Here is a 27,321-nt window from a genome sequence, read left to right on the forward strand (position 1 = left end):
ATGCGGGCACCCGAGAAGCGACAGGATCTCAGTTGCTGATGGAAGTGATAAGGCAGTAGTACTCCAGAGGTGGGAAATAATCATAGCTTGTGGGGCGGTGCTTGAGGCACCAGCTGATGTCATGAGGTTCAGTGGAAACACAGACATCATGGTGGACATTTTGGCGAGCTAACATCGTTGGCTCCATTTGACAAATCCGTACTAAATTTTGGCACTTGCTTAGTTCATCCTAATGGCTTGATTGAGGCGGTGCCAAAACCATGGAAGAGGGTTTAAAAGCTGGGTAAACAACAGACCTCCCACCTCCCTGCAGCATAAACCACTGAACAGAATTACATAAAACCTTATTTAAAACATAATTATGTCTCTCAACCCTTCACTAGAGCACACTGCTTCCTCCGTGTTACTAAATTCAGTATGTTCCTGTCTTGGGTTTTCAATTTTGTCAGCCTTTTACCCGCATCTGGGCTGATAAAAGCTTTTAGTAATCAGTAAGCCACTGCTCACTGTATCTCACAACAGCTTTTACATTTAATAAAAGCTTACTTACTGAGTTTAGCAGGATTTTTTTCATCTCAATAAGCCACTGTCCATTGATTTTTATCAAAGGGTTCTTCACAATTAACCACCCACTCACTGCCTTTGAGCTATGTCAAGGAGGTAAGAAAAGAAATTCCTGAAAAATTGTTCATAAGCAGGTATGCCAAGACTCCCATTGGCAGGGCTCTCAATCTAAATTTATTTGCAACCAATGGGTGACTTGGGCCAAGAAAGAGGGGTGGGCAAACTCAAGTTTATGGCTACAAGCGGCATGCACTAGGAGTCAGCGACAGAGAGCTTACTGCCTAGGATCACACAGATCCTAGTTCACCCATGGGCCGCACAGTGATGGTGCACAACTCCTATTTTAAACATGACAACACTAAAGGGAACAAGTTCTATCACCTGTCTCAAGACCATGCAGGCCTCTTCCCTCGAGGTAGATTCAGGACTTCCAACAGAGTAAGGACACAAGTCCCATGCACAGCTCCAGGACACCAGGCAGCTGGTCTGATGGTTCCACTAGGCAGGCTTTCCTCTGGAGGATGTAGCTCAGCAATCCCTCAAATCCAGCAGCCAGTTCCTCTTTCCAGGGACTCATCTCCAGTACAGTGAGTGGTTTCATGTTATGTTACAAGTTTGGCATGGGAGCTGTCCTAGACACCATCCATTGAACTCAGAAAGCTTTCTCATCCACATTACTGTGCAGCGCTTGGACACTAGTAAATGGGAAAAGCTTGGAACATAGATGTGATTTCCAGAGACTCTTCTGAATAGATGGTTTCAGGCAGTTCCAGATTACTTTATTTGTCACAGACCAGTCAGGCTAAAATCTTTGTCACTCAAACTTGACAGGTTGGTGTCCGATGTGCCTGCCAGGGGAATCAGAGACAGGCATATAAAAGAGAGAGGCTTTCACATTCTGCTACTACACAAAAATGCAGAAACACCTCTATGGGTGCGGTTTGCAGGAAGATGCAGGGAGAACCTTCCTCTTCAGGCCAAAGGGAGGTTGCCACCCACCCTACAGCTATTGCGGCCCATCTCACTCTAAAAGGAGACACAGGAATGCTCCATGGCTTTCTACCAAATGACATCCCTGGCTGGCAGACGCATCCCAGGCTTTTATCTTGCCAGCAATCCGCACACACAGGAATACAAAATGTATTCCTTTTTTTTTTGTTCAAACCATTTTCGTTGAAAAAACTGAGCGACTGCAGAACACATAGTAGTGGCACCTTACAGGTTAATTTTGTAAAAGCATGTCAGACCTCATGAGTATGAATATAGGTACATGATTTAGGTAGATACAGAGGTGTTAGAATCCCTAGTTATGTGTTTACCATACAAAAGAACAACTTGATGAGGTTCATGTCTAGGGAGGTAAAAACCTACGGTTGAGGTCCCTGAATGTGCTCATGGTGATTGAACCAGGTCGAGAAAAACAGAAAAGAATCGGAAAAGTAGGGGTGGGGAGAGAGAGGAAGAGGGAGGTAGGAAGTAAGACGGGGGAGGATCAATGGTGGTTACTGTGAAGGCAGATCCGGGATCAACTGATCATGTATGTTAATGTGTGCCAGGTGAGTTGGGCCTGAAGATTTCATTGGGCAGGAGGACTGTTGGGTTTATGCTGGATCTATTTTTTGTAAGTATAGGTCAAGGGTGTTTCGTAGGCAGCGCATGTGTGATGTGTTATGCAGAATCTTGTACATGATGTCATCTGCGCTTCTTGTGGAGCACAGGGTGTTCCACCATTTGTTAAAGGGGGTGACAGTAGTCGATTTCCATTCTGATAGGACCGTTTTTGAGCCCAGAGCGAGCATTAGGTCCAGTAGAAGATAGTCATGGAAAGGAAGATCCATACTAGCCGGGTGTGCTGCAGAGCCCAGGCATGAAATTAAGAGGGATTTTGTGATCCTGATTTTGAAAATGTCATAGATCGTTGGGAGGATTTTGGTCCAGAGTGGGGTTACCATTTCGGATGACAGTAACATATGTTTGCGTATTCCAGGGAGTTCACTTCAGCACTAGCAGATATCTGATTGTATTATCCCTAATTTGGGTAATCTGGTGTGAGTCCAATGAGTTTTGTGTATCATCCAGAATCTAGACTGCAAAATTGCAGGTGTGATTTTAGCCATTAAAGGTGAATACCAGACTCTATTCCAGTTAGAGTCTGTGAAGTGTGGTGTGCGATTCTCTGGCATGAAGGACGACCATTTGTTTTTTCAGATTATGTATGAGGAGTGTTTTGGGAAACTTGAGCAGTTTATAAATGCGTGATGCGGTGTGACTGAGTTTATTGATGTTCCCTAGGAAGCCGGATAGGTCTGGAGTGTATGGTTTCGGAAATGGTCTTGTGGATCTTTAAAGTTTCAGAAAGTTGTAGAATTCAATTGGGGGGTGATTGTAATGAGAGCTTAGTTCGGTAAAGGTAGCAGGGTATGGGGGTGAGTCTAGATAACAAATGAGGTTTAAAACTCTTTTAGACCACTGTACTCAGAACATGGTTTTACCATCTAATTTAATTTTATGGTTGTACCAGAGGGGGGGATAATGTGGAATTGGCACGGTGATTTTTCAGAATTTTATTGACCTGCAGCACAGCGGTTGTATCGTCTGTTATGGCGAGGGAGTGGGCCAAGGGAAGTTTCTGGAAACCTCCAATGTTAAGGGTGGCACTAAGAGGTAGTGGAGATAACAAATGGGACTCAATTTTGAGCCACGGAAGGGAAAGGTCCTCCATGCCTCTGAACCATCAGCTGTCCTGAGCTGCTAAGAAGGCCTGTTGATATCTATAAAAGTCAGACATTTTTAGCCCTCCCTTGTTAATCTTCACTTTAGAGGTAGGACCAACTATCCTGGCTCTTTTCCCTTTCCACAGGAAGCCTGAGCCAAGCCTGTTCACGATTTTAAAGAGGGAGGTGGATAGGTTTACGGGTAGCATACTTGAGAGGAAATTAATTATTAGGGCCAACGTAATTTTTTAGGTCTCTGATCAGCCCCACTAAGTTATATGTTTGGGGGACCACGAGTTTAAGAGGTCTTTTATTTTTGTTAGTGGCTTGTTTTCGTTAATTGATAAGGATGTATGAATTTCCTTTCCGAACTCTATACCTAGGTATTTAAAAGATATGAGTTGCCATTTTAAACTAAACGTGGCCACGATGGGAGCTGGACACAGTACGTTGATGGGAAAGACCTCTGTTTTTGATCGATTCAGTGTGTAGCCAGGGACCAGGAGTATTTCACAATCTTGGCCAAGATGTAGGGAATTGCAGTGTCTGCATCTTTTTAATAATTAGCACATTGTTGGTGTAAGACGCAGCTAATTGTTTGCCAGATTAAAAGTGAACGCCTTTGATATTATTGTTTTGTGTCAGCCAGGAGAGAACAAGTTCAATTACAAGGAGGAATAAAAGAGGGGAGAGTTCACATCCTTGTCTTGTGCCCTGTTTTAGTGGGAATGAGTCAGAAAGATTGCCATTGATTCTGACCTTAGCTGTTAGCTTCGCGTATAAGGCCATAACCATGGGAGTGAGGGACTTAGGCAGAATTTGTTTAGCACCTTTCGCAAAAAAACAAGCCAAGAGACCTTGTCAAAGGCCTCTTCTGCATCGAGTACAATTGCTGCAGTTTGGGATTGAGAGGATTGGCACTTGTCCAGTGCATGGTAAAAGACCCGGATATTATCCGCTGCTAGACGACCTTTCAGGAAGCCTGGTTGGTGAAGGGCAATGAGTTTTGGGATCACCTTTTCAAGTCTTTGTACTAGAACCTTAGCACATATTTTGCAGTTGATGTTAATTAGTGATATCTACGGTATCCTTGTCCTCCTTTGGTAAAAGGACTATAGTGGATTCGAAGCCCGTGCCGTTGACACAGCCTGTAGAAGTATATGACTGAAAGAGGGCAAGGAGTGGGTCAGCAAGGAGGTCTGAGAAAGTTTTGTAAAACTTCACCGAGTCCCCATCTGGGGCTAGGGCCTTTCCTGCTGGGAGGGATTTTAGAGGTAGGCAGATTTCATTTACTGTGAGTGGGGCCTTAAAGAGAGATCTATCCTCCAGGGATGCCATTGGAAGAGGGCAGGAATTTGAATAAAATACACAACCTTCCAGGTTTATTGTTGACCTCAGTGGAGACATTTTGAAAAACCTCCAGGATCTTTTGTGGGGAAGGAAGGGTGGCGCCTTTTGATTGAGGAGATGGTGGACCTGTTTTTCGAATATTTCAGGTAATTAGCTAAGGCCTTCCCAGCTTTATTTTTGTTGCACACTTTTTCTGCATTTGAGATTTCCACCCATTACTGCACCCTTTTGCTTAATATTTGGTTGTACACATATTGAAATCTACACAGCTTTGGAAGGTTTTGGGAACTCGTGGAGTGTCTTATGGATTAATTTAGGGACTTAAACTCTAGTCCTAATGAGTTGAGGCATTTGTTAAGGTTTTTATTTCTAACTGTCACAATGTTCAGCAGGGTGCCTCTAAGGCATGCTTTCAGGGCATCCCATCTCATCAAATCAGATGTGTCTCCTGGTTTGTTAACAAAAAACACAGAGGGGCAGAAATAGTAGAGGAGATTCGAACAAGAAAGTGTCCTGGTCCTGTGTATAATACTCCCATCTAACATATAAATCAAAAAGTATACACAATTCCACTCAAGGAAATGGAATCCTATATATCCACGTCCCAGGTAATTTAACTTATTGGAACAGGAGCCCTCACTCACCTTTCGGTGACACGCTTCATCATAGGGCTGTGCTCCACGTCAGGCCGGCACTGCAATGCCTGACGGCCCCACAGGGGACTCTTTGCTACAGATCTTCTTTGAAAAGGAGTATAGGCCGGTCAATGTATATAGTATGTAGGATTGGTAAACAGAAAAAAGAAAAAAGGTGCTGCTATAAATGACTAGAGGTCAAATGTATTTTATTAGGATATCTAACCTCTGTCATGATTAAAAACAGATATATAACGGGGAGGAACAAGGTAAGGTCTAATCTCCCCTACAATAGAGAAAAATAACCAACTGTCATCAAATCTCTCAATCATAGAGTCTGGTGTGTGGGGGAATAGGATTCCCTATACTAATATACAATCAAGGTCAACATGTTTCTCACTATTTAGTCTGTACGATCTATTGCGATTCTTTAGGACCAATTAACCTACATAATCCTAAAGTTAACTATTACCCTTGGTAGGGAGATCTTCAAAGAGTAGAAACCTGATATATATAAGATAAACAATGAGTCATAACATGGTACAGAACATTCAATGATGTGAAATGTGTGAATACAATCAACTGAAGCACACGTGACTATACCCCTTCGTGATGTGCAAGAAGAGGACGGTGGGGACAATGAACAAAACAGTAAACAGCAAAGATAGCCATTCTTACCCTCCTCATACTAGTGGATCGGCCCCATCAGGTAAGGTATCAAGCTAGCGTGGTCCAATGTAATCTGCATATACATACAGATATAGAAAAGAAGACATAATTAAATAGAGATCTTAAAATCATCAGTAATATATAGTAGCATAGGTACATATCGTACTACGGACTTGGTAACGGAGTGAGTTCTCTGCGGATTTTGTGGTCCCTTGTGAGGATGTCAAGGACCGGCAGTCGGACGGCTCAGGATCCTGCTGGCAAGCCTAGAGTATTGTTATGGCGGCAAGTGGCGGCATAGACGCAGTCACTTTCTTAAGGTCAAGCATCAAGCATATTTCAATCGATAGCAATGTTAGCCCAACTGTCCCAAATATGTTTCAGACTGCACATGAGAGAAGAGCAGATGATATGAGAGGAGCGCTATTTGGGCTCAGCAGGGTCGTGGTGCCGCTAGTGTAGCTCATGGGATGAAGGGCTGGTGGTAGGAGGCCCGCTTGATTTGCTGTGAAACCACGTGGGCCATGAAGGTCGGGGAGGCTGCGAGAGACAAACCCCACGTACTTGATAGCGCCTGGAGGGAGACATGAGTAACAGCAATTAGCAAAGTGAGAGCCTCTTGATCGCGCGTAAGGGGGAGGACGCTAGCCCCAGTATACCCAAGGAAGTGGATAGTGTGATGGGGTCATGTCCTGTTGCGGCATGTTGAGTTGGCGCTTGTGTAACAGCCTGTGTTAGTACCTTAAGTGTTGCTTAGTTGACAGCGGCCCCAATTGTTGTCTGGAAAAAGCAGTGTTCCGGTAGTGTCTGAATCCTTACACAGGGAGGGGTCCGACCTTCAGAGAATGGCAAGTAGATGGCGGAGATGGTATGGAGTTTCAAAGTATCTGGTCCCGTCTTAGGATGCTGGGGTGTTAGCAGGTCGTCAGCAGCATCTGGGTTCGTGGAATGATCTGGCGTCGTTTGGTTGACTGTCGACGCGCTGTGAGGGATTGGAGTTATGTGGTCGGTTGACAGATTACATCTTCGATCAGATTTGGACAGGTGGGTGTAGGGACTGAGTTAGAACGAGTGCGGAGCAAGATGGTCAGGCAGCTATCACTCTCATGCGCAAGCCACACCCCCATCCAAAATGTATTCCTGTTCCCATTCAGTAAATCACAGTACATTCCTGACTAGACCTGAAAACGATCACAACACACACAGACACTCACCAACTATGTTCCACATTAATGGAGTGAAGGACCAAGAGGAGGAAGTCTAGATGACCCTTTTAGCAGTAGCACCTGTAGGCATCCCTGCCTGCAGGTAACGGGCAAAAATGGACTATCACATGTACTACAATTAATGCTCTCACCATTGCCAGTCTATATCAGCCTGGTCAGATGACAGCAGTTACTCACAAAATGAGAGATACACTTTGGGTGGCCCTGCTCAATGCAGAGCCAAGCGCTGAGGTATCAATCCATAACAATGGAGAGAAAGCGGTTTCTGAAAGGGTGATGAGTGACCATGGATTATAAGAGATATAATCCCTTCTGCCATTTGTTAAAAGGCTATTGCAAATCATCTCTGTGTTCCATGAAATTACATGGTCACAAACGCCTCAGTGACTTGCAATACCCTTATAATATACAGTAAGTGTACTTTATCCCATATATCACTGTGTACAGGCTCACTGCTACTGCTCCTTTTCTATGGGTGCAAACTTTACCCCTTTGCATCCAAGTCAGCCAGGTGCCCTGCTTGAGCAGTTCATCTGAATAAATTCCAATAACAAGCAGTATCACCCTCACAATGGCACTCGTTTTAAAAATCAAATGATGATAGAATGACCTTTCTGGGATTGGATCCTGGAAGTTGCCAATTACAACTACATCTGAGCAGCATGTGAATTTTCTGTCCTGCACGATTCTTAAGGATTTTAGCAAAGGGCACAATGAAGATTTCACTGATACTTTATTGACAATGCAGTTAAACCACTGATGATGTTTGACCAACCTATTTAATAAAATAATTTTTCAGATACTAATGCCGGCTGTCTAACCTGTATTTTGGGTCCTAACTGAGCTTTCTTGTATTGCATCCAGATATTTATCAAACAACTGACATATTTCGAAAACTAGCCAGGACTACTGGCTTTGTCAATGACAATTAGCTGGTTCAGATAAATGGGGAACAATGTTTTGTTGCAAATATTAAAAATGTTTCACCAGTCAAATTATTAGACTGTGAATTAAACATTACTGATGCCTATGTAAGGTGTAGTGGTCATTATAGTGATTAGAGTGTCTAAATCACTCCCGTTATTTTCTATGTTTCTTTTTCTCATCCATATTGTACATCTGCAAATCTTACACCTAATCGCTTTTCTCTTCAGCACCCTTTTTTAACTCTCTCCTGAGGCCACTTCCTTACTTCAACATACCCTAAACCAGGGGTGTGGAATTTATCAATTAAAATAAATTAATTTATTGCTTCTCAAATCTACTTGTCCTGTAAAAAGATCTACTTGTCCCTTTGGTGCCATGTAGTGTGGCGACAAATTATGGCAGCAATCTCATTATGTAAGAGCTCTGATAATAGCCTCTCTGATTATGCCAGGGCTACTACCATAGTAGGGCTTGAATACTTGCAGTTTCAATCCCTACTGAAGCAATTTCCTTATTTTGCCACCTTTCTGCAGATCTGCATACTGGGGCTGGAGGAAGCAGTAAGCAATAGTTCCAGGGCTGGAATGCCTTTGAGTCTGCAAACCTACTAACCTGCATGTTTTAAAGATTTTCACCAGCTTCTCTCTAATATTTTCCCATAATAAGAAAGGTTGGACATTTACTCCTGACAATGGCAGAATTAGAACTTCTTCCAGGGTTGGGAAGAAAGTGGCCGGAGGGAAAATGAACTTGCAAATGCTCAATAGATTTTCACATGAGCAAATCTACACATGCGTATTTACCCATGCTAAAATACAGTTCACAAATATTTTATAGGGGTACGACATGTACCGTGGGTGCACTTTTGTGACTTTCTTTAAGAATTTGGGGCCACATGTAGGTAGGTTCAGATTTGCGACCCGCAAATTGCGAGTTGCAAATCCGAATGTAGGATGGTGTCCCTGACACCATCTGTGATTCGCAAGGGCTTCGCAAATGCCCACCTAATGAATAATCATGAGGTGGGTCGCAATTTGCGTCCCCCTTGCGAATAGCGGCCCTCACAGGGATGGTGGCCTGCTGGAGACAGCCATGTCTGTGACTGCTTTTCAATAAAGCAGTTTTTTTTTGTAATGCAGCCCGTTTACCTTAAAGGAAAACGAGATGCATTACAAAAATGAAAAAATGTTTATAGTGTCATTCACAATGGGGGAGGGGTCCCATTTTGCGAAAGTGTTAGCACCCATTTGAAATGGGTGCAAACTGCGATTGGTTTGCGCCCGCGTTTGCGGTCACAAAACAATCCTACATTGCACTGCGAGTCGCAATTAGGAAGGGAACACCCCTTCCTAATTGCGATTCGCAAACCCGTTTTGCGATTCGGTAACCAGATTACCGAATCGCAAAACTGGGTTTGTGCATCGCAATGTGCTTTTTGCACGTTGCAAACAGCGAAAGTCGCTGTTTGCGACATGCAAAAAGCTACCTACATGTGGGTCTTGGTCCCTAATTAGGTCTGGTGTTAACAAAGACATTTTGTTTTTATTTGACTTCTATTTCTCTCTCTTTCTGCTGGCTTTACTGTGAGTGATCGCATTCTGCTCTTCCACAAGGAGCATATTGGCAAACAAAGTAGTTTTGTTCAGTGTCAGGAACTACAGTGGCAATCAGTGACGTAACTGCTGTGCTGAAGGGGCCCTCTGGAGGGCGGCTGCGGGGCCTTTGTTATGCCACTGGTGGCAACGTGTGCTTTTAGAGTTCAAAAACTTTTTGGTTTTTTTTTGCCAGTGTTACAAAGCCATGTCAAAACAAGACACGCATTGATGAAACTAAAAGACTTATAAAAATATGTCAGATCAGTTGGCTTTGTCAGTGTTTGTTTATTTTCATGCTTCCCATATTCGTTTTGAAAATGGTTACACTGATTTTCCATTAGAAATATTTTTGGGAAATACTAGCATGCATCAACACATTTTACTAAATGACATCTCATTTGCATCTAATCAGAGAGCATTCTGGGAGCATTATACTTAGCCTCATAGCATAAACTTTTCAAACATGTGTATACACGTTTTTTTTTTTTTTAACTGGAACCAACGTCAGTAGTGAAGCGTGACCTTAAAACATTTATTTACAGCACTCACCCTAATAATGAAGGCTTTCAAATAATGAACCATAAATACAAGTTCGAACAGCATTATCTTTTGGAAACACATTACCTCAACTGCAATCCACTCTCTGTAAACAGGCAGCCAAAGGGTTTGTGCTGCAGAGGGTTGGGCCTACTTGTCCCAAGGACAAAGTAAACATACAAACTTGTTGCCCTTGACCCCAAACAAGATGTCCCGGGCGGTGTTGGCGAGTGGAGTTTGGCGAACTCTGGTAGCAACTGAAAACCAATGACTGGAAATTGAAGATCTTAAGAACAAGGATATGCATGTTTGTTTCCCTCTTGCCATGGTGTCTGCTGCCTGAAAGAATTATAAACATGTTCAATTTGTTAATCTGAAAATGTAAAGGCTGCTTGGAAGCTGGTATAGGTGTTAATTGATGGAACCACTGAAGATTCCTGATGGCAATTATTTTATTTTTGAGAGGTATTGTAAGGTGTTCAAGCTAAGCTACGAAGCGTGTGCTTTTTTGGACAGTAATAAAAAATGTGTGCACTAGGTATAATATTTGGATTACTAAAATCTATACTTTGAAACCCCTTTTTTTGTATCTTTAACCTAAATTTCTTTGCACATCTTCTAACAGACTATCTTATAATGGGGGTGATTCTGACCGCGGTCGCCGCCCGCCACGCGGTTCCCGCCGAAAGACCGCGGCGGTCATTCTGGCTTTCCCACTGGGCTGGCGGGCGACCGCCGAAAGTCCGCCCGCCAGCCCAGCGGGAAACACCCTTCCCACGAGGACGCCGGCTCAGAATTGAGCCGGCGGTGTGGGAAGGTGCGACGGGTGCAGTTGCACCCGTCGCGAATTTCAGTGTCTGCTAGGCAGACACTGAAATTCTTTTTGGGGCCCTCTCACGGGGGCCCCTGCAGTGCCCATGCCACTGGCATGGGCACTGCAGGGGCCCCCAGGCACCCCCTACCGCCATCCTGTTCCCGGCGGGAGAACCGCCAGGAACTGGATGGCGGTAGGGGGTGTCAGAATCCCCATGGCGGCGGAGCGCGCTCCGCCGCCATGGAGGATTCTCAAGGGCAGCGGAAAGTCGGCGGTACACCGCCGACTTTCCGTTTCTGGCCGCGGCTGAACCGCCGCGGTCAGAATGCCCAGCGGTGCACCGCCAGCCTGTTGGCGGTGCTACCGCCGACCTCCGCCATGGCGGTAATTACCGCCAGGGTCAGAATGACCCCCAATGTGTGTAATACAAGTCTAAAATAATGACACACATTCATAATCCTGTGACATGTAGGTTCCTCCTAGAACTTAAAATACACGAGTCAGTTCTCCCTGCTGCACCAAATGGTGTAGAATTTAATGGGCCTCTGCTTGCATACACACACATTTGCATTGATCACATTAAGCAATAAAGTTTCATAACATTAAAAATAGTGCATTTCTCACTGATTAGTTTAACTTGCACTTATTTTTTATTTAAGGCACGTGTTATTTTATATGTAGTTACCGAATGATGAAAGAACAAAACAGCTACAAAATATTTTGTTATTTTTAGCCATGTCTTTGATTCTGCCTCCAACCTCAAGGCCCCCACTGCACTAAAGATCGAAGTAGCCATACTTTTTAATGCACTTTGACCACTACGTTTAACAACTATATAAAGTCTGAAAAAGCCAGTGATGTTAGCAGATGGTTTCCTGCCTTCCCTTGCCTGTACTAAGAACTTATTTTTAAGATATTGTGCCAGACTAACCTGTGATCTGTATTTATATAACACACTGTACTATTCATCTGACAGAAGTGTACAAGAACACTGTTCTCTGGTGGCAAAGGTGACTGAAAAAAGGAATCAATCTAGTTAATAATGACTTAATTGCACTACATGTGACTGGGATACCTGGGTTCAAATCCTGGATTCCCCACATAACTAAATTGTATGATTTGAGTCCAATCAATTTGCTTCATTTGTCTAATTTACTTGATAGTGAAATTTGAGAGCACTTTCAAGTAATTAAGTCCAAACCCTCACTTGTATATGCTGCCCCAGATTATTATTATCTTCCTCATTTGTCTGGCAACAACCCTTTGAATAAGTTGCAGTTGATCTCCCACCTGATCTCAACTTCTTTCTGCTTGTTAATTCTCTTCATCTGGAGCTCTGCATTACCAGTTCTAATATAAATGTAGAGTCTCAGACGCACACTCTCATACGACAGATGGGCCTTCTTGGCGCTGCGAGACTACAGGCAAGTTGTGGGTATCTCACATTCTGACATTAGATACGAGACGGTTGCCCATACCGTCTACTCTGCCTCAATAATCTTGATTAGGTTTAAAGTCCAGTTCAGGATGAGATGAGTCAGATATTCTTTTCAACTTGTCTAAACTAGCAGAAGGTGAAAAAGTCACTCAGCTTACTGCTTCTAAAACCATTTGCTATAGGTTTTAATGTTTAAAAACATAATGAAAATGTTGCTTTCTCTCCAATAAAGACTGGGTAGATTTGGGTTGGGGTGATGCCCTTGACACCGTGCTCAAGGGTGCCAAATTACTACTGAACAGGGACATACTGTGCAACATTAATGTACCATACCTGGAGGCAATCACATACAGAGCATAGTGAGTTAATAGTGCAATATAATAAATGGTAAATGCATAAAGTAGCAAGGTATGGCCTCTGCATTATCGTAAACCAGGATTATATGTCAGGACCGGAGGCGAGGATTATGCATATCTTTCTTCACTCTTTATTCAAACAGAAAATTCAAAGTTAAAAGAAACAAAAAACTGCAATGAGCTCCACGAGGCTGCGACCATGGTAACCATCGTCCAATGAGGATCCACTCTTGCCGGCAGTATAAATATCCTCGAGCATGTCAATTTTCCTCTTTCTTCACTGCTCAGGACAAGATAAGTGCCTTTCTGCCTCTGAGTGTTATTTGTACTACGCGCTTTATCTTTAATGCGTTTACTGCCTTGAGCACGTTCGGCTTTGTTGTTATTTCTATACAGGGTGTTCTTCCGACGCATCTCCTCTGCGCAGCAGGCTTCTGCCCGAGCGTATTTTTTTCTCTCAGGAGATGCGTTGGGCCCGCTAGAAGGCGCGTGCTTTACATTTTTCACTCGCGTTTTGAGCGCTCGAGACGCCTCAGCGCTCGGCACGCGAATTCCTCAGTCCTCAGGAATAATTAAGCTTTGGCTATCTCCCTATCCCACAGACACCGCATTACGGTGGTTATTGACCCCATTTGGGAGGACTTTGTATTTAATACAATTACGGCTATTTGGCTGTTTGGCAGAAGTGGGTAGGGGTTTTTCTTACCCTTTGTAGATTTTTTTGGGTGTTTTTTCTGTCAAGTTCCTATGAGTCACAGGATGCAGTCCACTCAGGACAACGAGTCTATCGCCAATATGTCCCCAGGTGAGGGCCCCTCTCACCATTCCCTTCCCCCAGGAATGGATGTGCTGTTTTCTCAGGCTATGTCTCAAGCCCTCGCTCCTCTTAGAGATAGCGTGGCGCAACTCACGGAACAAGTTTCCAAAGGGACGGGCATGTTTGGTGTGACGGGGACGGAAGGTAGATCCTCTTCAGTCCCCAAGAAATTGCGCAAGCGCAACGCGGGGCACCTTGAAGACGTCTTGCTCCTGTCTGGCGCCTTCTGTAAGAGTGCGCACGCGCAAAAGCGCATACCCTCCCGGGAGGGTTTTCTACCCGGCGTAATGGATGAAAAGCTTCACCACAAATGGGACCTTGATGCTGGGTCTCCTAAAGGCATCACTGGTGACTCGAATGGGGACTCCTCCTCTTTGGAGGACGATGAGACCGGTCGCCCTTGGCGTCCCAGAGCTTCTTTACAAGAACCTTTCGATTCAGGAGATTCTGAATCAGACATGTTCGAACCAGAGGGAATTTACCATCCTCGTTCTTCGGAATGGATGCCAGACCACAAGGTGGCTGAGCACGTGGCCTCGAAGATTAGACAACCTCTTGATAAGGAGGTGCACTTCCGATTGAAAGTGGAATGCCCGCGTCCAACATTAATGGACAAGGTGGCGGCCACACCGGATATCGATCCGAAGTTGTGTACCTGTTTTTCCAAATACATGAAGGACCCTAAGAAGGTTATAGATAGATCCTGGAGGACGTGCCAGGACAAACTCCTGGATGTGTTAGGCCCCCTTACACAAATAATTCAACTGGCAGAACGTGCCAAGCAGTCAAACACACCCCTTCCAACTGACGCTGTAGCGGGGTGGGCCCAGAGAGCTGTGTCTCCTGGGCAACGCAAACTGTGCCCTTTCGGCTGAAAGGCGCAGATCTTTGCTTATAAAGATTGACCCTAAGTTGGGGGAACTTTCCAACTCGGAGGCAGGGGCTATTGCCCAAGGCAACTTATTTGGTGACCCTTTTGTGAAGGAATTGGGCAAATTTGTGGCCACCTTTTCGGCACTAGATAAGGCGCAGACATCTATTAAAAAGATCTTTCCGAATAAGGTTTTTGGAGGGGCCGGACGAGGCAGGGGTCGCTCTTCCTGCCGGCAATTCCAACAAGGCCCTGGTTCCTACAGAAACAACGGCTGGCGTGACGGTCGCCAGGGAACTTTCTACCCCAACAGAGGCAGAGGAAAAGGCAGAGCTAATAGACTCGCCCGGGGGGCAAGTAATGCCCCGGGAGGACCCTCTGGTAAGGCTTAACCCTTTTTCCCCTCAAAAATTTGGAGGGAGGTTACGCTTCTTCAAGGACGCTTGGAGACGTATCACTTCCGATGCTTGGGTGCTGCAAACAGTCTCTGGTTTTCAAATAGAATTTTGGGGAACCCCAATCCAGGACTCTCTACCCACTCCTTTAGTTTTTTCAACGACAGATTCCAATCTTATAGATACAGAGGTTCAGGATCTCCTCCAAAAAGAAGCCATATGTGCCACGTCCTTGCATCCCAGAGGCTTCTTAAGCAACATCTTCCTTGTAGAAAAGAAGGACAAAGGTTTTCGCCCGGTCATTAATCTTCGGTCTTTCAACGAATGGGTAACATACAGGCATTTCAAAATGGAGGGCTTTCACTTGCTCCGGGATCTCCTACTGAAGGAGGACTGGATGGTCCGCCTGGACCTCAAGGATGCTTATCTCACAGTCCCGATTTTTCCGCCTCACCGCAGGTTTCTACAATTTCTGTGGAAGGATCAGGTGTTCGAGTTCACCTCTCTCCCATTCGGTCTGTCATCGGCACCATGGTGCTTTACCAAACTCCTCAAACCTGTAGTGGAGGTTCTTCGGTCACAAGGGATTCGTCTTATCATTTATCTGGACGACATCCTTCTCATGGATCACTCCAGATCTCAACTTATCTCCAATACGAACACAACTATTGTGCTTCTGCAGGAACTAGGGTTTGTGATCAACCAACAGAAGTAAGATCTTCTCCCTTCCCAAGCCATGACTTTTCTAGGTTTCCTTATAGACTCCCGGTCAGCATCCCTCAGTCTCCCGATTCCGAAGATCTCCAAGATCAAGAAGGAATTAAAGAAGGTCATAAGACGCAACAGGATTTCATTGCGTCAGTTGGCCAGAGTAGTGGGTCTGTTTTCCTCATCGATTCAGGCCATTTTTCCGGGTCCCCTCCACTACAGGGCCCTTCAGCGTCTCAAGGCCTATCACCTGCGATGCGGGATGACATACTCCGAATTAATCTCCCTCTCTCTGGAGGCAAAGACAGAGCTACATTGGTGGCTGGACCACATGGAGGCATGGAATGGCAGAGCCATCTTCGGAGCCTCCCCAGACGTGGTGATAGAGTCGGATGCCAGTCGCCATGGTTGGGGAGCGCGTAGCGGGAACATCTCATTCGGGGGACGCTGGACCCCTCATGAGCTCGATATGCACATCAATTGCCTGGAACTTGTTGCAGGCTCCTTTGTAATCAAGTCCCTAACGCGGGACAGAATTTCATGCATTGTTCTCCTACGCATGGACAAAGTCTCTGCGGTTCAATACATAAACCGCCTTGGGGGGGGGGGGGACACGTTCGAAAGCTCTAGCGGATCTAGCGAAGGATTTTTTGCATTTTTGCCTTCAACATCAGATTTCCGTCACGGAGGAGTATCTCCCGGGGGCTCAGAATGTCGTAGCAGACTGGAGTTCCCGCTTCCTAACGGACTCCAGCGATTGGCAACTAGACCATTAGATTTTTAAGTCAATAATGGCTCGATGGGGTCCTTGCTCTGTAGATCTGTTTGCATCCAGATGGAATGCCCACTTACCTCTGTATTTCAGCTGGCACCCGGATCCGGGAGCATCAGCAGTAGATGCATTTCTCCAGAATTGGGAACCGCATCTAGGATATGCATTCCCCCCCTTTCCTTCTTATCCCGAGGGTTTCGGCTCAAGTTCGCCGCCAGAGAGCGACAGTGGTTCTGGTAAGCCAGCTGTGGAGATCCCAGGCGTGGTTTCCGACTCTACTGGAGCTCTCATGCGAGTCTCCAATCCGCCTTCCGGTCTTTCTCTCAATTCTCCGAGATCCAGCAGGCGTATTCCATCCCCTGGTTCTCCAAGGCCACTTATATCTGGTGGCATGGAAGATTTCAGGTCTTGCTGGCAGGATTGACGACTTTCACAGGAAGCTAAGAATTCATTGCACAAGCCTGGGCACCTGGGACAGGTAAGCGGTATAGGTCCGCATGGAATAGATGGTCTCGCTGGTGTATGGACAAACATTTCAATCCCATGGGGGCCCGCGTTACTGACATCATGAATTTTCTTGCAGAATTAGCGGAGTCAGGTTTGGTCTACTGTACGATAAACTCTTTTAGATCAACCATCTCAGCAGGTCATCCCCCTCTTGATAACCACCTGATAGGGGAACATCCTTGGAAATGTAAACTTCTTAAAGGTATTAGACTTTCCAGACCTCCGCAACCTAGGTATTCGGAACTCTGGGACGTCAACCTAGTTCTCAATTTATTATCCTCGTGGCAGGACAATCAATACCTGTCAAGGAAAGAGTTGTCAGCAAAACTGGCCATTCTTTTATGCCTCATTTCATGTAAAAGGGTATCGGATGTTCGAGCCTTGGATATCTCAGCTAGAGTTTTTTCTCCAGAAGGAGTAACTTTTACGATTTCTAGAAGAACTAAGAATAATACAAGGTCGGTATCTTACCCCGCTTTCCCTAGCGCTCTTAAGTTATGTGTATTTCGCTGCCTCAAGGCCTGCGAGGATGTAACAACGGAACTTAGACCTCCGGGTGAGAATCAACTTCTAATTTCATTAAAGAAACCTTTTAAGGCAGTCTCATCCCCCTCCATTGCCAGGTGGGTTAGATGGATTTTATCTGAAGCAGGTGTCAATGTACAAGTGTTCGGTGCGCACTCTGCTCGGGGTGCCATGGCCTCGAAGGCCATCCAAGTTGGTGGCAGACATTATGAATGCAGCAGATTGGTCTTCCGAATCTACTTTTAAAAAGTTTTATTTTAAACCGATACACAATGCAGCATCTCTGGTGGTAAGTAAGCTTTGAACTTGCATAATCCTCGCCTCCGGTCCTGACATAGAATGCGAAATTTCCTAGCTATCGTGAAGGAAAGTTTAAATTCTATTAAGGACACGGAGGCGAGGATTATCCCACCCAACACTGGACACGTGTTTTTCCCACCCGAACTTTTACGTCTCCTCGTATTGAGGTGGTATATATATATATATATATATATTTTACATATATACATAACCGTATGTTTCTTTAAACATTTTAAGGGCTAGATTAATTCTGCATTGGTTGTACTTTTCTCTTGACTTCTATTTTCTTTGCAATATCTAAGATCTTATACACCATACAGGCTATTTTGGTTTTGCTTGATATTTGGCATCGTTATTCCATCTACTTTAATCTCTCATATCTACCCATAGGATCTGAGACAACTATAATTCCTTTTGCAGCGAAGTCGAGGAAGATTGACAGGCTCAAGGATATTTATACTGCCGGCAAGAGTGGATCCTCATTGGACGATGGTTACCATGGTCGCAGTCTCGTGGAGCTCATTGCCGTTTTTTGTTTCTTTTGTTTAACTTTGAACTTGCTGTTTGAATAAAGATTGAAGAAAGATATGCATAATCCTCGCCTCCGTGTCCTTAATAGAATTGAAACTTTCCTTCACGATAGCTAGGAAATTTCGAATTCTTCAAACTGTGGGGCAGACCCCCCTACGGGCCCTCAAGTAATCCCAAGGGTAGGGGGGCACCAGGCTCTGGCCAAAAGAAGCATTATGCAAATAATAGTGTTTTGTTTTAAAAAGAAAATAATGTATTGCATTTTTAAAAAGGTAACAGAACTTAACTGCAATGTTTAAATAAGCCTACACATATCTAAACATTGCCAACGTATTAGAATAATTGTGAAAAATTCTGAGGGGAGGGAGCGATGATTTTTTCTCCCACTCTGGGAAGGATGGGGCATGGCATTAAAAAGTTTGAAAACCTTTGTCGTAAACTAACCCTTTGCCCCGAAATTTGTCCCTCTGTCCTGATTTTTATAGTCCTTTCTAGAATTTGGCTCAATGCCAGGTGGCCGTCCTAACGTAACTGATCCCCAAGTTTTCACCGCTGTACAAAAGTAACCTGCCACATGAAACAAAACAAAAAAACACGGCACCCTCGAAACAGTGTACTTTATCTTGCATCCCACAAGAGCGCTAAATATGTGAAATGAAATCAAATCACTAACACCTTAACTTTTTTTATATTCGCTGCCCAGAAATCGATGTGTTTTTTTGACCAGTAACTTTGGGACTCCAATAGAGGGCCCAATAGGGACCCGTTCCAACGTCCGCTATTAATTACTACCGGGTCTGACACCAGAAAGGACCCGCCCCACAAAAACCCGTGCTTAAGTCCTCGGCTACTGGCCGAGCTCACTCCTCGAGCTGCGGAAGGAGAGCAGACGTCGGCACTGCCCAGGGTGTCACTTGGTATCTATCGGGAGGTAATCCTAACATTAATAATGGGTTGGGTGCACCTTGGCAACCGATCGACAGGTGACAAGCTGTCTGTCACCCCGCAACGGTCGCAGCAGCAGATAACGCCTCAGGAATCCGGAGAGCTCATACTGCGCACGCGTGGTTCTAGGACGCTAGCGAACCAGGGGCCAGGGGCAGATTGGCAACAGGACATGACGTGGTATAGTGCGGGTGGCTTTCAAACGACAGGTTCCGCTGCAGAGAAACTGCTGCGTATTAAGGTTAAGCTTGCGTTACTTAGGTGACAGATGTACTTACCGGCTCTACTCCCATACAGCGGGCCTCTGGACCGTGTTTCCCGTCAGGGCTGAGGACTGGGCTCTTGGGCACCCGTACAGGAAGGCTGGAAAGACAGCAGCATTTCTTAGCATACTCCACAAATAATCGCTTGAGCCGCCCACTAGCGAGAGGCGGGGCGTGCAGCCGCTACATGCTGCGCAGGGTTATACACTCTGCCGCTCTCCCCAGAGCCCCCACCCCTCTCTCTCTACAGGTGGCGGTCAGACTCTATACATTGGTGGTAAAAATTTGGCCCTAGTGCCTTTCTCTTTATACTCCTACATACTCCTTACGGATGCACGCCTTGTCCCGAGTATACAACAAAAAACACAATTAAACACGCCTCCTGCCATATTAGGCCATATCATTTTTTATACACAACATCCAGAGGCTGCCCTTGCCGGGATAGTGCCCTGGACAGAAAGATATTTGGCGCCCTCGCTGCTGCTGGTGAATAAAATGAGGCCGCAGAGGGCCTCTTTTGTGTTCACAGCTCAGTCTCCCCCCCCACAAACTCACCTTAATCACCCACAGATTCGCTCCATTGTGCTGATGCCTATTTGGTTTTGGGAATGGGGTTCATGGTGTGTGGTGGCGGGGGGTGAGAGGGAGCTTGGAGGGCAGCGAGTGGTGCAGACGAAGTGTTAAAGCACCTCATACATGTTTAAAGTGATTGCTCTGAATCCAAATTTAGATGGGCCCCTCTGTTTGCCTCACCTTAATGCAAATAACTCTATACGTCTCTCAGGAGGTTACCGCCCTGGTCTTGGGCCTATTTCGCCCAAATGCCAGTCCTGACAAGATCCCACACACACATGCAGATCATGCCCAGTGTGACCTTTACCATACATGCCGACAGTTAACAACTGGCAAGTGTGAGATTTTGAAATAAAAATAGGGGGAATGTATTTCCCCCATTCACTTATATTGTTGCAGAGGCAATTGTTGGTGGGAGACAGCTAAAATAAAGCCATTTTGGGCAAGGGGCATTGAGAGTCTCCCACCTGAATCGTGTCTGTTGGAATGTGTGTGGTACCCTCTTCAGTCCGTATCATCATCATCATTTTTACTTCATTTCGGCAAGAAAAACATACCCTAAAAGTACAATACATAGCAATGTGTAAAAAAATATAGAAAATGTATAAAATACACAATAAGATAAATAAAGAAATAAGATTTTTAGAAGAGGGATTAAGACTGTAAAGAGGTAGACATAGAAAATTACTTGTACCCACAACACCTCTGAACCCGTAAATATCAGCTAATATCATGCATCAAAGTGCAATGAATATACTTTAAAAAATCTAGATCTAAAAGACAGGCACCCAAACTTTTTCATTGTCATACAAATAAAAATTTTTTTTTACCACAATAAAAATATATAAACAGATAAAATCAGTTTGGAGAATTCTCTCAGCAGATGAACAGTTCCCAAAAACTATTTATATCCAGTAATATAAAAACAGTGCCTCAGGTTCAGCAAAATATCAATTAATATCATACATTAAAACACAATAAACATACGTAAAAAGATCTAAATCTAAAAGGCAACTACCCGTACATATTCTTTAGAGTCGCTAGTCTAAAACGCCAAATTGATTCTAAGAATTTTGCCACCGGGTAGACTATATGAACCGATGGATCAGATTTGAAAATTCTCTCGGCGTATAAGCAACTCCTAAAGCCCATTTGTTTACATAAGGGAATGATCCAAGCGGCCCTCTGTTTGTCATATGTACGACATTGAAAAAGGACATGTAAAACAGACTCTTCATTCTTACATCCCATTGGACATGAATTAGACTTATTAATAGAGTTGGGCCATTTATGGGTTAAAGAACACAAGGGGGAAGACCCTATCCTAGTCAGTATAAGGGACTGTGATCATACAATTGATGGCCTTATTGCGGTGTCGCTCAAAGCAGAATACAATGTGAGGCCTACAACTGGGGCCAATTATGAAACGTGCTCGGGGGAGGCAGGGCGGTGGATGCAAGTGGTGCATGCATCTGCTTTCTGCGCTCCCACAACCCCAGAGCAATTTGGTATTACAGAAGGGGCCGCAGGCACTTGAGTGGCCTGTTCTGTAATTCAAATGATTCTAGTACACGTTTAGCACCAACAATATCCTAAGGGGACATTCCCTCATTTGTATGGGGGTGTTGCCCTATTCAAATGAGGAAAACATTTTGCCTTTGCACCTGTGCTGTATTATGGATAGAGGTGTAGAGGCAAAGATGCTGTAAGGAAGCACACCGACTGTGGATCACAAAAAAATGGTGCATAGTCTGTGTGTCTCCCTGGCATGTGTGAGCCATGAAAGTAGAGAAGGAGGGTCCCAATCCCGCCCCCGGCCGTCAGTCCTCACCCCCACCAGATATTCACCTGCAGGTGGGTGCACTCATTCATTGCACCTACATGCAAGGGAGTCTCTGTCCCCCCTTTGAACTGCTGGCCTGGTGCCACAAGCAAAATTAAAGATTGAGTGGCTGCTTCAAATGGCCACTTGTCTTTCACCAATGTGCTGTACCCAGGGCAGTCGCCAGTTTGCATATACCTTTAAGACAACACATTATCTTTAATGGGGCACACTGTGGAAAGTATACTCTTTAAATAATGCAACCTTGAACTTTAAATGCAGTTTTGTTCAGAGTTCCCCTGTATGTATAGCAGTTCCTGTGAGCTGTTGGGGCTTCAGGGAAGTGATCCCAACTCATTGGGTCTGTCCTACAGACCCATTCATTTAAGGTTGAGGAGCTACGTGGGGAATTTCAGAGTGCTGCTCTAATACATTGTGTAACCCATGAGTTTGTTTTAATGAGTTCTTAGTGTTATTGTGTTCATTTTACACTAATCTTGATTTTTTTAATCAGTTTAGTGATGTCACTTTTTGTGGTGTCATTGACTTCCATTCTTGTGTTACATTATGTCAGAACCCTTTTCAGAGGGCCACACAAGGGCCACTGAGCCCAACCGTGGGGGTTGAGGCCTTTTACTTCTGATGTCTCGGGCCCGACCTACTATGGTGAGGAACTGAGCCAAGTGCCCCTTATGCACTTGACTCTCAGTATAGCATGGTCCGAGCAGTCCAAGGCACTGTGTGGTCCAGGGAGGGAGGGTGTAGGTTGGGTGGGGGGGTCATGGGTTGAAACAGATTAGTGAACACAGGCTCACAGCTCAACATATGGGTAACAGCAGCAAAACATCATTGTTGAGCCCAATACTCACTTTTGTGAAGAAAGGGAAGTCTTTTATTTATACTGCTATTTACACAAAGGAAAATACAACATTCACAAACAATTACACAGCTCTCCTTTGAGGTAGGGGCTTCTCTAGTGCTTCTTTGGTGGTTCCCTGTCCCACTCACTCCTCGCGGTAACAATTGTGGTTATTCCCTATTCACTTTTGGTATCATCCAGGATATGCCCCACTAGTAGAGTATCAACAGTCCACTGCAACTCTGATTTAAAGTCAGTAGTGTTCCAGTGCAGTCATGCCTTAATTAGCAGCAAGTTCCCTGGGGCCATGAGGCCTGAAACATGTCTTAATCGCCTCGGTGCCTAATCTAATTCATGGGTCCCACTCTGCAACTCTGGGCAATAGCTTGCTTAATCTCCACAACGGCCCCAACAGCGCTTGGATGCCTGGCTTCACCCTGGGGGTGCTCAGGAGTGGGCGCCTCACAGGGAAAAGCCAGGAGGGGTTCCATAGCGGTATGAGTACATCGCCTTGAGACCCTAACGGGTGAGTAGTGCGCTATACAAGTGCTAATTTACATTTACATTTACATTTACATTTACCCACACCAGCAGGTGTGGAGTGTCTAGAGTCCTAGAACCCTCGCGCAGGCACTCACAGCAGCTGCAGCCAAGTTCTGGTAAGTCGGCCTATACCCAACCTAGACGGCTGCACTCAGGGGGTGGAGATCTTCTCACTCAGGGTTACGCCCCTGAAGTGACCTGAGGTGTTCTGCTGCTCCTCCTGCCAGGAAAGTGTTCACTCTCGATGGGAGTTTCACCTCTCGATGGGGGTTGGCTATGACAATTCTGTGTTGGGTTGCCTGCCTAGGTGAAGGCACATGAGTGCTGCCACGGCATCCTCACTTTTCCGGCAGTGGAAAAAGAATCAGTTGCAGTCCTTGGTGCTCCGGGTGACCCCCTGTGACACACAGCATCACAGCAACTCGCTGTCCACGGGTTCCGGCTGGCTCATTCTGGTGAAGTTCTCTTGGCCCTGCCGCACCGCAAAAGGCTTCAGCCCTTACTACACAACAGTCTATAACATGACTATTGTTATGGCAGCCCTTTCCTGGCATATTGAGGTTTACAACTCAGTCCTGCATACGGACAGTGACTCGATTGGTGCAGCAGCTGTTTCGTCATACCTTATACAGGGAGTCCACTTGACAGGGCTTACCACTGGACCCCCCCCTGCCTCAAACACTCTCCTCTTCCTCACAGGGCACACCAGATTTGGCAAACAGGCAGGCACTCATAGTCCAGACTCCAGGGCGGGTGGTCTTGGATTCCTGGGTGATACCTCCTCCCCCAGCAGGGAGACTAGCAGGACTTGTTCCCCAGTCCTGGTCACCGGTCAGAAGACTTGCAGAGCTTCCCCTCCTCACGAAGCCCATCTGCCTGCTTGGCAGGTGACCATTTTTTGGGGTCTCAAACACCCCTTCTTAAAGTCCATTTCCAGAAACCAAAGGTGACTTAGGGTCTGAATCTTTGAAGTTTTAATGATGGAGTTCTGCTTCTTTTGATGTGACTATTCCTCTGCTCCATCTTTCTCTTGAAAATCAGTCTATCCCTGCAAGAATGTTTCCAAAGCTGATAGTCCCACAACACAGGCCATGGGAGTGACTAGAGCTCACACCTGGGTGTCAGCCACAGTGATATGTGCATCAAAAGGTTAGGCCAGGCCCCCTTGCCCTCCTCTTTATGATTCCCTTATCAGCCCCATCTCCCTCCTGAGATGTTTGCAGGCCCCTTACTTGTGATCTCTCACAGGTTTCTGGGCCACCAAGCTTATAGGAACGCAGTAATCCACAAATATGTGTAGGATATCTGTCTCCCCTGTTTCAGTGTTTCATCATGTAGGCCTGTGTCTCCCAAAATGGAACCCAGGGCCCTCCATTCACAGGCACACATACACCCAGTACATGTATACATTGCACAGTACAGTATTCTCCATGTACTGTACCACTCATAGGCACATATAGATCCAGCACCTGCATTTAACAGGCATGCACTGCCCAGCACTGTATCCTTTTTATATTGTACCACTCTGAGGCACAGATACATCCAGAATATGCACTTAACATGCATACACTGCATCCTTCATGAATTTGGCTTCACACAGGTACACATACACACAGCACATGCATTTATCCTGCACACGCTGCATAGCACTGTGTCCTTCATATACTGTACATTTTATAGTTACATGCAGCTCCAGCACATGTTTTCACCACACGCACTGCTCAGTACTGTAGTATCCTTGTATTGTACCCTCCAGAGGCACACATACATCCAGTAGAGATATTCGATTTCTACGCTGTGCAGCACTTAGCACCACTGTGATGTAGGCCTGTTCACTCCTTGTGATCTCTACACAGTATGTTGCCACCAGCCTACTCATGCTGCTTAAGTCCTGGTGAATGCAGTAGCTTTCCACTACCATCAGGGTAGCGCTTTGGCCTCCCTTCCCGGTCCAACAGGACCGCAATCCGTGAGGCAGACCTATGTCATGGCAAACATGCATGATCCGCGTTTGTCTAGGACAACAAAAATCTGCATTTGGGATCCAGAGATCAGTACAGTTGGTCACTTAGGGTAGGGGTGCATGTCTATTACAATGTAGAGGACTTTTCCGTCCCTACACATTACATGTGATATAATCAGTCTAGGACTCTGAGCACGTTATCACTGCTGATCAGTACTAAAGTGCAGGTGCTCTCCCTTTTAAACTTGGTATGATTGGCTTACACCTGATTGGCACATTTAATTTACCTGTAAGTCCCTTGTACAGTGGTATTTCTATACTTAGGGCCTATAAATTAAATGCTACTAGTGGGCCTGCGCCACCCACAGAAGTAGCCTTTCAAACATATCTCATGCCTGTTAGCGCAGGGCCTGCGTGTGCAGTTACTGCCACAGGGGTCTGCTATCTAAATTTACTTGCCAGGTCTAGAACTTCCCTTTTACCACATTTAAGTCACCCCTAAGGTAGGCTGTAGCTAGCCCTATAGGCAGGGTCCTGTTCATGTAAGAGGCAGGACGTGTGCCTGGTTGTGTGGTCTGTCCTGGTAGTGACAAACAGCCTATTTGGTTTCTCACTGCTGTGAGTGCTGCCTTGCTCACAGGATTGCTTTAGAAATGCCCTGCCTTATGTCTAGCGGGTATTGTCTGATTCATGAGGGGTAGCTTAGGCATGTTTTGTATGGTTGTAATGGTAGTGAAAAATGCTGCTTACTGGTGTAGGTGGAATTTTTATTACCATTATAGAAATGCCACTTCTAGAAAGTGGGCAGTTCTCTGTGCTTATGACTCTGGTGTTTTGCAGCTTTACTCCAATATATGTCTGGGGCAGAGTGACAGATGGGCTTTGTGCATACTTTTCAGACAGCCTATACACAGGGAGGGTGGATGTGTCACATATTGAATGGTCTTCCTGGCTGAGAGAAGGAGAGGCAGGGCACACCTGCATCTGGAAAGGCTGTGCCCTGTCCTCACGCAAAGGGCTTGCTTACCCCTAACTGATGTCTGGAGCCTGTGCTGGAGGGGGGAGGGGACTCCCCTAGAACCAGTTGGAACTGTTTGCAACCTCTTCTCCCACTTTTGTAAAAGCTTGTGCAAAACTGAGTATAAGTAAAGGGGGGTTTTCCCATGAAAGAGGGACACTAATGGACTACTGAACTGGACACAGGATGCTGCTGGAGGAACTCACCAGGAACCACCTTGGACTACTGCTGTTGTGCTGACCTGTGACCTGCTGGGTCACTAGGAGGAACAGCCACGGACTGCAACTCTTTGTGCTGGCCTGCTTGCTTGGGCCGTCCTGCCCCGTGCTCCCTCTCACTGTCTCCAGGGGCTTTTTCCCTGTGCTGAGGTGGTGCAGGAGGAGTGCTACTTTGTGGTGCTGAAGTGCATTCTGAGCACTTTTTCTATGGAGCAGAAGCGCGTTCCGAGCACTTTACTTTTGTGGACAGAAGCGTGTTCTGAGAACTTTATTTGTTGCAGGAGAAGTGCGTTCTGAACACTTAATGTTTTTTGCAAAAGAAGTGCGTTCTGAGCTCCGCCACCGGCTGCCTGGAAAAATCACCACCCCGCCCCGGGTGGGTCGGCCAAATCTGAAGGATCGCGAAGAGTACCCCTCACCGGTGCCCCAAGGGCACAGGAGTTCGCAGGAGCATGCCCCCGGAGCACCGGCAGACACTGTTTGCTGGAAAATCACTGCTGCGGCCCAGGACGACCACTTTGAGTCACTTGAGCACCAGATCGGGTGCGGGCGAGTGAAGGTGCGAAGGAGCAGCAGCCAGGACAGAAGAAAACCTCATCGGTGGTCCCTCCTGCTCGCTGGGCCGCCCGAGGGTCTGCAACACTGGTGCATTGCGCTCGGTGGAGACGCGTGGTCACCTGAGGTGCGAGAGACTGCCTGAGCCTCTCACCGGGTGGCGAGGAAGTCTCAGCAGAGGCCCCACCCGGCAGAGAGTGTGTTGCACGGTGACCCCCATCCGAGGAGGGGTACCCCACGAACAGGACCCAGGGAGTTGAGGGTAAGTCCCTCATCCCAGGTCCCTGCATGAGGAGCAGGTGAGCTCTATG

General features: G+C 45.9%; 2 protein-coding genes across 7 annotated transcripts in view; one reads left to right on the plus strand and one right to left on the minus strand.

Annotated features, from left to right (window-relative positions):
* TAF1D (TATA-box binding protein associated factor, RNA polymerase I subunit D) overlaps nt 1-19,651 on the minus strand; it is a 164,244-nt gene extending 144,593 nt beyond the window's left edge. For 3 of the 6 annotated variants that reach the window (XM_069226914.1, XM_069226917.1, XM_069226915.1), the window contains exon 1: nt 19,475-19,649. The gene's annotated coding sequence lies outside the window, so the exon portion shown is untranslated. Of the gene's footprint in view, nt 1-5,941; nt 6,006-19,474 lie in introns of all 6 variants that reach the window. The other 3 variants (XM_069226919.1, XM_069226916.1, XM_069226921.1) reach the window with 2 other exon arrangements.
* Nucleotides 19,048-27,321, plus strand: part of LOC138286546 (ester hydrolase C11orf54 homolog) — a 76,997-nt gene continuing 68,723 nt past the window's right edge. The window contains exon 1 of the mRNA XM_069226924.1: nt 19,048-19,182. The gene's annotated coding sequence lies outside the window, so the exon portion shown is untranslated. The remainder of the gene's footprint in view (nt 19,183-27,321) is intronic.

This window comes from Pleurodeles waltl, chromosome 3_2, assembly GCF_031143425.1.
Source record: "Pleurodeles waltl isolate 20211129_DDA chromosome 3_2, aPleWal1.hap1.20221129, whole genome shotgun sequence".
NCBI lineage: Eukaryota > Metazoa > Chordata > Amphibia > Caudata > Salamandridae > Pleurodeles > Pleurodeles waltl.